Source organism: Trichechus manatus, unplaced genomic scaffold, assembly GCF_000243295.1.
Source record: "Trichechus manatus latirostris isolate Lorelei unplaced genomic scaffold, TriManLat1.0 scaffold00213, whole genome shotgun sequence".
In the NCBI taxonomy this organism is placed as follows: Eukaryota; Metazoa; Chordata; class Mammalia; order Sirenia; family Trichechidae; genus Trichechus; species Trichechus manatus.
The window spans coordinates 3,460,551-3,467,338 of record NW_004444149.1 but is presented as its reverse complement, the minus strand read 5'-3'; positions in this window follow the sequence as shown (position 1 = coordinate 3,467,338).

The following is a 6,788-nucleotide window of genomic DNA, read 5'->3' as shown; positions in this document are numbered from 1 at the left end:
CTGACCCTGAGCCAGGAGACAGGCAGGCTAGTGGGGGCCCTGACCTTGAGCCAGGAGACAGGCAGGCTATTGGGGCCCAGACATTGAGCCAGGAGGCAGATAGGCTATTGGGGGCCCTGACCCTGAGCCAGGAGACAGGCAGGCTAGTGGGGCCCTGACCCTGAGCCAGGAAACAGGCAGGCTAGTGGGGGCCCTGACCCTGAGCCAGGAGACAGGCAGGCTATTGGGGCCCTGACCCTAAGCCAGGAGACAAGCAGGCTAGTGTGGCCCTACCATGAGCCAGGAGACAGGCAGGCTCTTGGGGGCCCAGACCTTGAGCCAGGAGACAGGCAAGCTAGTGGGGTCCCTGACCTTGAGCCAGGAGACAGGCAGGCTATTGGGGGCCCTGACCTTGAACCAAGACATAAGCAGGCCATTGGAGGCCCAGACCTTGAGCCCAGAGAAAGACAGCTTTTGAGGGCCCAGACCTTGAGCCCAGAGAAAGACAGTTCTTGGGGGCCCAGAACTTGAGCCAGGAGAAAGGCATCTATTGGGGCCCTGAGTTTCCCCAACACCCTACCCAGGGCAGGGCCCAAGCAGCTGGCACTCACCACTGGGTTGACGTTTCAGCTGTAGGAGCCCAGAGACTGGGCATCCCTATTTGTAGCCTCCCAAGAGAGAAAGGAAGTAATTATGGGGTGCTGAACTAGGTCAGTGTTGGGAATGCCCTAAGGACTCCCTGCCTCCTTCTGAAGCCTCTATTACAGCCCCACCTGCCCCCCTGTTCATGAACACATCAAAGTCTGGGGCCTCAGACACTACCCCTGTGCCCTCCCCCAGAGTCCATAGCTGGGTGCAGCCTCCTGCCCATTTCCTTCCAACGTGATTTGGAGGACATAGATTGGGCTGGTCCATACATCCATCCTTCTAGCTCTTCACTCTGAGGAGGCACCCCCAGCATACAAAGTGGGGACACACTCTACCCTCACTGAGCTGGCTCTCCAGAGAATTCTTTTGCCAGAGGGGACCTTCGGGAACACCTGGCTGAGCCCTCTCACTTACAGATGAGACATCCTCCACGCCTAATCCCTAGATCACTTCTTCAGTGCTTAGTCATCTTCTTTTGGCTATGAATGGTTCCCTTCCCTGGGATTTCTTTGAGGCATAGGGTGAAGTCATGAAGGAGTGTTCCTCTTAGGGCACTTCCAGAAGTTTGGGCTTGAGTTTGTTGCCCTCCCTTGTCCGGCCAAGTGATACAAATGAATCTGGGCCAGTGTGTGTCTAGGGTTCCTTAGGGGCTGTTTTCTTTCCTCCCCTACTCTGTTCAGTGCCAAGGCAACTTTCCTTGCAGTCTCATGGGGGTGGGGTGGGGTTTGCTCTAGCTTTTAGCTTAAATGTGTAGCCCTTTGGGGTCCCAGCATTACGGAGGGTCCCTCACTTGTCTCCCCTCCTCAGGTGAGCCCTGGGTCACTGCTGTCTGACAACCATCAAAGCTGAAGGTCAGGTGCCTTGGTTTGGCTGGTGTCCTTGGGGCCCTGGTGCCCTGCTCACCTCCTGGACTTGGCCTCCACTTCAGAGTGTGGCCTATTCATTCCTTATTGCCTTTTCAGCAGTTGGATGCTTCCAAAGAGACTTCTAAATTCTATCCAGAAATTTTAGTGGTTTTTCTCTGTTGGTTGTTTCTAGAAATGGAAACCCCTTCATAATGCTTCCCTATTCTCTCCCCCGTCCCTAAGCCTGAGAGGCCCCCTGCCCGTTTCACAGGAAAAGAAGCCAAGACCCAGAAGAGTGTGAGAGAGAGAAGAGGAGTTGCCCCCACACCTCTGAAGAAGTCTTTAATGAGATTTGGACCTCACACTTGACCCACCACCAGCACCCAAACCTTGCCTGGACCATCATCTCCTTGAAGACTTAGCCCGATGTCGGTGATGGGAGAGAGCAATGGGGAAGGAGGGGTGGGAGGGAGAGCTGTGATTAGCCCTGTTTTATAGGCAAGGAATTATAGGGAGTGGGAAGGGGGGCTGCGGAGAACAAAGGATGGTCAGTCAGCAGAAGTGAGGAAGAGCCTGGACCAGCAATTAATTCAGATCTAGGTCAAGCACTAATTCCTGTCTACAATATCCCACCTCTGCCCCCAGCCACCTCCCTTAAGCAGGTCACATCACTCTCTGGGCCTGTCATGGATTGAATTGTGTCCCCCCAAACAATGTCTGTCAACTTGACTTGTCCATGATTCCCAGTATTGTGTGATTGTCCACCATTTTGTCATCTGAAGATTCCTACCTAAAAAATTCAATGTAATGAGGATTGTGAAAGTACTTTGTATCACTTGCTGTTACCGTGGATGATGTCAGGGCAGACATCTCAGAGTCTAACTCAACAAACGAGGGCTCAGTCACCACCATGGAGGGCAGAAAGGGGAAGCGGAAGGAGAGGGCAGATCCTCACCAGATCATTTTGTGCAGCCTTGTCCACAAAGGTGGAGAGTGGAGCTGTAACTTCTCTTCTCTTCATACCCAAATTCTTCTTGTGCTTGGAATCTTCCTGCCCTACAGGAAATTCTTCCCCAGCATCCACCCTGTACCCCCTTTCTGCCATGGTTCCAAACGCATACCACAACAACCGTCCCTCCAAGGCCCAGCCTGGAAGCATCTTCCCGTTTTCCCACCCCCTGCTGGCCACACACTCAGTCCCCCATCCTTAGATGGAGCCTAGTCCCCTTGGCCTCTCACCTTCCCGGAACTTCCCCGCTACAGATGTTGAGCTGACCGCTGAGAAATGCACCACATCTGGGGGATAAGGATCTCTCTCCTCGAAGGCAGGAGCAACGTGAGGGTGTGTGAAGGGAGAGAGCTGGTGCTATCTGATCTGGCAGGACTTCCTACAGCACTGACACTCTCCCTCTTCTTCTCTCTCCCTCCCTCCTTCTCTCCATTATCACCGTCATCTCCCCCTTGCACTGCCCCCCTTGAAGGTCAGTGTCTGGTTCTGTACCTCCATCAGAAATAAGAAATGTCATAGAGCACTTGGATACTTCATGTGCTTGTACCAAAAGGGCCTGGGCTCCAGGAGGGGGATGACCCAACCCCCAATCCCATAGCCCTATGTGGTCAATGAGCCTTGTCAAACTGATTGACCTCCTTTCTTATCCTGTCAACCACATTTGGGGGAAGTGTAAGAAGGGGTATTTGATTACTGCGGCTAGAGCCCAGGAGGCCTTTGCCCCATAACTGGGGAGAAGAGAATCTGAAGTGGGATTAAGGAGATGCAGTAGGGCTTGGACCTAGCACCTCCTTGGACTGCCAAGCCAATGCCTGAGTGTGCCCATTTCACAGATGGGAGCAGTGAGACAGTGGGGAGATTCAGTGATCTAAAGATGGAAGCATGAGGAGCCTTATTTCAGTCATTCCCTTGCCACAGAATCCACCTTTGTCCTTAGTTTCCCTTTCCATGGAGGGTCAGTAGGCTTACAGGGGCTGACCCTCTGCCAGAGGCCAGAGTGGCAGTAGGGCCAGGACACTCACGAATGGAGGTGAGATATGTATTCCTGAGGCTCTCCTCCCAGCTGCAATTCCAGGAAGAAGTGGGCGAGAACCCCGCCAACAGCCCTTTGAACAGCGCCGTTTTGTAGACTCCAAATCTCTCTGCCTCAACACAGAGAATTGGGAGGAGGGCCTGGAAGGAGATTGTTAGGACTGGCAAGGAGAGAGTGGTGTTTGTTATGTTGTCAAATACCAAGAAGGAAAGGAAACTAACAGCCTTCTGGGAGAAGCTCCAGAGGCAGCCAGCTGAGACCAGTCTCCAGCAGATAAAACAGCCCCAGAGCCTGGAACTGAGCGCCAACGGAAGCCAGGACCCATCGTGAACCTAAGGCCCAAAAGAACTCAAACTGTAATAATCTGAGCCACCAGAGAGTTGGGCCCAACTCCCCACCGAGTCAGTTGGGGATACCAAGATGTCTGGACTCTGCTGATCCAGGTCGCCTTCACCTCAAGCAAAGCCCAGGGTTTTGGGGTTGCCTGGGGGGAAGGGACGGAAGGCCCAGACTGCCACCTCAGTGTCCCATAGGAGTGATGACTTTTCTTACAGACCCGGGTCAGGTGCCAACACTACTCCTCATTCAACCTCTCCTGTCGGGTCACTGTGAGTCGGAATCCGCTCGACAGCAACAGGTCTGGTTTTGTCTTTTTTTTAATCGGATCGCTGTGAGTCAGAACCGACCAGACGACAACTAGTCTGTTGGTTTGTTTTTTAGGGAAAAAGTCAGCAGGTAGAATCTACCGGCCGCTCCTTGGAAACGCTATGGGACAGTTCCAGTTCGTCGACTTGATGGCAACAGGTTTGGGATTTTGGTTTTTTTTTTTTTTTTACTCTATTTCTTCATCTGTAAAGTGCAGAATATACTAGCACATTCCTCACCCAGTTGCTGTGATGATAAATGAGATTTTGCTTGAGCGGGCCTAGCAGACAGCCTGGCCTGAGGGACAGATGCTACTCCCTCTCGGTTTCCTCATCGGTAAAGGGGCCTAATGATAGCTCCTCCAGGGTTACCAGGAGGCTGAAATGACAGTGTGTAGGCAAGGAGCTTTGAGACCTGCTGTAGAATTGTTAATTACCATCATCTTGATTCCCTGACCTGTATTTACCAGCTCCCTTTCCTACAGGGTATTAGAAAGGCGGGCTTATCTCTTTTTACTGCTATGAAAAGAGACCATTTATCCTGGAGGGCGTGCCTGGCCTTGCTTCACCAGCCCCAGACATGCAGGTAAGGCAGAACAGCAGATGAGAACAAGCGGGGGGGCCCAGCACCCTCTAACTCACCTCCTTTCCATCTCTGGGAAACCCTAGTCTGAGCTACTCTTTATGTAGGTCCCAGCATCAGAGTTTCTCAGGGAAGTAGGGAAATTATTAAGTAAAACACTGCCTATTGCTTGCCCACTATCCATCCCCTCTATTTTATTATTAGAATTTTTTTTTTTTTTTCTTTTTCTTTCAAGGTGGCACATGCCAGATAAAAATACTTGGTGGAAGGTAGGAGTTAGCCATATTATTTTGTTTAGGCCAAAGAGATGAAGGTGAAAGTCCCTGGGGAGGGCACCCCTTCTGTAATAAGAGGGCAACAACTCTTGAGGGTAAAGATTTTTACAGGCACTCCATCTTCCAGCATGGAATGGCAGCCGTGAGACCTGGAGGTACAGCAGCCATCTTGTGATCATGAAGCAGCAAGCATGAAGATAAAAGCATTAGTGCTATGGATTACAGAGAAGAAAAACGAAAAGCCTCCGGGTCCCAGATGGCATCTCTGGACTCCTAGATGTCTTGTTGTGTCAGACAATTAAAGCCACTCCTACTAGTCAGATTTTCTGCAACTTATGGGTGAATAAATTCCTACTGGTAGAGAATTTGGTATCCAGAAGTAGAGTCCTCAAGTAAAAGAGCCTCAAATGTGGAATTGACCGAGTGGAGGAAGGAAGACAGTAAGATAAGTGCACCTAACATAAGCAGGCTGAAAAGTTGGTGATCCTTTTTAGGAAATGACAAAATAATTGGTCAAACCGCCCTCTGATGTACCTTGGGATGCAGACCAAATGGAAACCTAGGTATAAAGACAGAAGTACTAGGAAAGCTTTAGAAAGTTAACATGAGTTGGCTTCTTGCATCTTTCAGCAAAAACCTGCAAGAGTGGGATACTGCTATTACAAAAACCTAAGACATATGGCGTTGGTGTTGGGACCAAGCAATGGAGGGAAGCTGGAAGGACCTCAAGGAGACTGTTAGTAATCAGTTGAAGAGAAGTGAGGAAATGGTTACTGGAGACTAGAGAAACGGTGACCCATTATATACTGGTAGAATGTCTGGCAACGGTGTTGTCTGTGATAACTTGGAAATAGAAAGGGTACTTAATAAACTCGTAGATCTGGCGGAGGAGGTTTGCAGGCAAAATATTTAAAGTGCTAATTGGCTTCTTCTAGCTGCTTATGGTAAAATATGACAAGAGAAAGATGAACTAAAGAAGGAGCTGTTTTTGCAGTCGTTTTTGAGAAGAATTTAAAGGAAATATGGAGGACACAGGACAGTCTTACCAGCCACAAAAGGCTCTTAAAATAAGAAATGCTCTCAGGGCAAAGGTCAAATTCAGGGCCCCACCAGGAAAAAGGGTCTCAGAGTAAAGATGAAGTCAAAGGTAAGTAAGACCCTTTAATGAGACTTCAAAAAGCTTTAAGGACAAGCCTTGTAGATCTTATCAGATAAACTATATTATTTCTAACTATTTTAGATGTATGCCTCTTGGATTCTTTCTACCAGAAAACAGGGCTTTTAAGACTCTTAAGGACATTGTCTCACAGAACCCTAATTCTCAGTCTAAGGTAGAGGGGGACCAAGAGATTTGTAGGTGTGCCTTTTGTCTAGCTAAGTGAATTCATAATTTGATACACAGGAAGCTCACAACATTTTTTAGGGAATTATATTGTCCTGGACTGAAAGAGCAGAGACAACTCAAAACAAAAAGAAGCCGTTGGGTCTTCAACTTCCTATGAGAAGGAAGCAGGCTGAGAAAGATACTAAGCTACGAACACAGGCATTTCTTTTTTTTTTTTTTTGAAGGTTTTTTTTTTTAATTATTTTTTTTTTAATTACCTTTTCAATCTCTTCTCTTCTTCTGGGTCTGTTCAGATTTTCAACTTCACTTTTCTGTAGTTTAGGTAGGTAGTGTGTTTCTAGAAATTTATCCATTTCCTTTAGGTTTTCAAATTTGTTGGAGTATAGTTTTTCATAATATTCTGTTATGATCCTTTTTATTTCAGTTG